The sequence below is a fragment of the Nerophis ophidion genome, linkage group LG11, assembly GCF_033978795.1.
Source record: "Nerophis ophidion isolate RoL-2023_Sa linkage group LG11, RoL_Noph_v1.0, whole genome shotgun sequence".
Lineage (NCBI taxonomy): Eukaryota > Metazoa > Chordata > Actinopteri > Syngnathiformes > Syngnathidae > Nerophis > Nerophis ophidion.
The window spans coordinates 25,603,285-25,607,282 of record NC_084621.1 but is presented as its reverse complement, the minus strand read 5'-3'; positions in this window follow the sequence as shown (position 1 = coordinate 25,607,282).

The following is a 3,998-nucleotide window of genomic DNA, read 5'->3' as shown; positions in this document are numbered from 1 at the left end:
GAAGAAGGCGCGAGAGGGGCCGCACACGGTGGCACGAGTCAGGCGTGTCTCGGGGACAGACGGCGTCTGCATGTTGCCATAGCGATAGCCGTAGTATTTAATAGTTGTGTTGTAACTGAAGGTGTGTAACTTTATATAGTTTACTTGGCTCTTGTGTTCACTTCCTCTCCAGCGCTCTTATTTTCATCCCACTTCCTGTTTGCCCTCTTGTGTTGCTACTTGACATCTGGCCTGAGCGCTCTTTCCCTCACCTGAGTGCAGATTGAATTGTAGTTAATTTAGTAAAGAAATAATTGCATAATTCCACCAATGGAACTACTCTGATATATGGCAGTATATGCAGTAGAAAGACGTTTCATGAGAGCGGAGTGATGTCTGCTTTGTTGCGTCTTTTCAGTAGATTGTTTTACCTTTGGTTAATAAAGTGATTGACTGTGTTTCTGTGGCTGTAGTCTCCTCGTCCACAAAAGGGGTAGTGTACCAATAAAAAACAGGTCTGTCCCCTGAATGACGTGTCTGCCGATTTACAACCAGGGCCCTTTTGTGTCACCCGATTGTCAATAAGAAACAGGTGTGTGTCTTGATTGACAACCAGGGTCGGGTGTGTCTATTAATTGACGACCAGGGACAGGTGTGTCACCCGATCGTCAATAAGAAACAGTTGTGTGTCTTGATTGACAACCAGGGTCGGGTGTGTCTATTAATTGACAACCAGGGACACAGGTGTAGCTCTTTATTGTAAATAAAAAAAACAGGTGTGTCTCCTGATTGACAACCAGGGTCAGGTGTGTCTATTAATTGACAACCAGGGGCAGGTGTGTCACCTGATTGTCAATAAGAAACAGGTGTGTCTCCTGATTGACAACCAGTGACAGGTGTGTCTACTAAATGACAACCAGGGACAGGTGTGTCTCATGATTGTCAATAAGAAACAGGTGTGTCTCTTGATTGACAACCAGGGTCAGGTTTGTCTATAATTTGACAACCAGGGACAGGTGTGTCGCCTGATTTTCAATAAGAAACAGGTGTGTCTCCTGATTGACAACCAGGGTTGGGTGTTTCTACTGACTGACAACCAAAGACAGGTGTGTCACCTGACAAATAATGAGAAACAGGTGTGTCTCCTAAAAGGTGTGTCTCCTGATTTATAAACTGGGACACAGGTGTATCTCCTGATTGTCAATAAGAATTAGATGGGTCTCCTAATTGGCAACCAGGGAAAGGTGTTTCAACTGATTGACAACCGAGGCAGGTTTGTCTCCTGATTGTCAATAGGAAATAGGTTTATCTCCTGATTGACAACCAGGGATACGTGTGTCTACTAAATGACAACCAGAAACAGGTGTGTCTACTGATATACAACCAGGGACAGGTGTGTGTCCTGATTGTCAATGAGAAACAGGTGTGTCTACTGGTTGCCAACCAAAGACAGCTGTGTCACCTGACAAACAATGAGAAACAGGTGTGTCTCCTGAAAGGTTTGTCTCCAGATTTAGAACCAGGGACACAGGTGTATCTCCTGATTTTCATATAAGAAACAGGTGTGTCTCCTGATTGACAACCAGGGACAGGTGTGTCACTTCATTAACCATGAGAAACAGGTGTATTTCCTTAAAGGCATGTCTCCCAATTCACAACCAGAGACAAAAAGCAACAAGTGTGTCTACTGATTGACGACCAGAGACAGTTTTATCATTTGATTAATGATAAGAAGCAGTTGTGTCACTTGGAAGGTGTGTCTCCCAATTTAAAGCCAGGGACAGGTGTGTCTCCTGATTGACAACCAAAGACAGGTGTGTCACTGTGATTAACTATTAGAAACAGGTGTGTCTGCTTAAAAGTGTGTCTCCTAATTGACAACCAGAGACAGGTGTGTCTATCGATTGACAACCTGGGACGAGTGTGTCTATTGATTGGCAACTAGAGACTGGTGTGTCACTTGATTAACAATTAAATTTAGGTGTAGCTCCTGGAAGGTGTGTCTCCCGATTTACGACCAGGGACAGGTGTTTCTACTGATTTACAAGCAGGGACAGGTGTTTCTACTGATTTACAAGCAGGCACAGGTGTTTCTACTGATTAACAATGAAAAACAGGCGTGTCTCCTGACAGGTGTGTCTCCCAATTTACAACCAAGAACAGGTGTGTCTCCTAAATGTCATTAACAATAGGGGGTGTATCTTGATTGGCAACCTGGTACAGGTGTTTTTACTGATTGACAACCAAAGACAGATGTGTCACTTGATTAACAATGAAAAACACGTGTGTCTACCAATTTACAACCAGGGACACAGGTGTGTATCCCTTGATTGTCAATAAGAATTAGGTGTGTCTCCTGATTTACAACCAGGTGTGTCTACTGATTGGCAACCAAAAAAATGTGTGTCACCTGATTGTCAATAAGAAACAGGTGTGTCTCCTGATTGACAACCAGGGACAGGTGTGTCTACTGACTGATAACCAAAGACATGTGTGTCACTTAATGAACAATGAGAAACAGGCGTGTCTCCAAAAATACCTGTCTCCAGATTTACAACCAGGCACAGGTCTGACTACTGATTGCCAACCAAAGACATGTGTGTCACCTGATCGTCAATAAGAAACAGGTGTGTCTCCTGATTGTCAATAGGAAACAGGTGTGTCTCCTGATTGACAACCAGCGGACAGGTGTGTCTACTGATTGTCACTTGATGAACAATGAAAAACAGGTGTGTCTCCGAAAAGGTTTGTCTCCAGATTTACAACCAGCCACTGGTGTCTCTCCAGATTGAGAACCAAAGACGGGTGTGTTACTTGATTAACAATAAAAAACTGGTGTGTTTCCTGAAAGGCGTGGCTTCCGATTCACAGCCAGGGACAGGTGTCTCTCCTGATTGTCAACAAGAATTAGGTGTGTTTCCTTATCGACAACCTGGGACAGCTGTGTCTACTTAATGACAAGCAGGGACAGGTGTGTCACTTGATTAACAATGAAAAACAGGTGTGGCTCCTGAAAGGCGTGGCTTCTGATTTAAAACCAGGGACAGTTTTGTGTCCTGATTGTCAATAAGAAACATGTGTGTCTCCTGATTGTCAAAAAGGAACAGGTGTGTCTCCTGATTCACAACCAGGGACAGGTGTGATATTTTGATTGACAACCAATGATAGGTGTGTCTCCTAAAAGGTTTGTCTCCAGATTTACAACCAGGGACAGCTGTGTCTCCTGACTGTCAATAACAAACAGGTGTGTCTCTTGTCTTGACAACCAGAGACAGGCGTGTCACTTGATGGACAGGGAAAAACAGGTGTGTCTCCTAAAAGGTTTGTCTCCAGATTTACAGCCGGGCACAGGTGTGTCTGCTGATTATCAAAATGAAATAGGTGTCTCCTGATTGACAACCAGAGACAGGTGTGTCACTTGATGGACAGGGGAAAACAGGTGTGTCTCCTAAAAGGATTGTCTCCAGATTTACAGCCGAGCACAGGTGTGTCTGCTGATTATCAAAAAGAAATAGGTGTCTCCTGATTGACAACTCGAGACAGGTGTGTCACTTGCTTAACAATGGGAAGCAAGTGTGTCTCCTAAAAGGCTTGTCTCCAGATTTACAACCAGGGATAGGTGTGTCTGCGGATTATCAAAAAGAAATAGGTGTGTCTCCTGATCGGCAACCAGGGACAGCTGTGTCTCCTGACTGTCAATAAGAAACAGGTGTGTCTACTGATTGACAACCAGAGACAGGTGTGTCACTTGATGAACAATGAGAAGCAGGTGTGTCTCCTGAAAGGCGCGTCTCTCGATTTACAACCAGGGATAAATGTGTCTCCTGATTGCCAATAAGAAACTGGCGTGTCTCCTGATTTTCAACAAGGGACAGGTGTGCCTCTTGATTAAAAGCTGGAGACAGACGTGTCTGCTGATTAACAATGAGAAACAGGTATGTCTCCTGATTGACAACCAGAAACTGGCGTGTCTCCTGATTGACAACCAGAGACAGGTGTGTCACTTGATGAACAAGGAG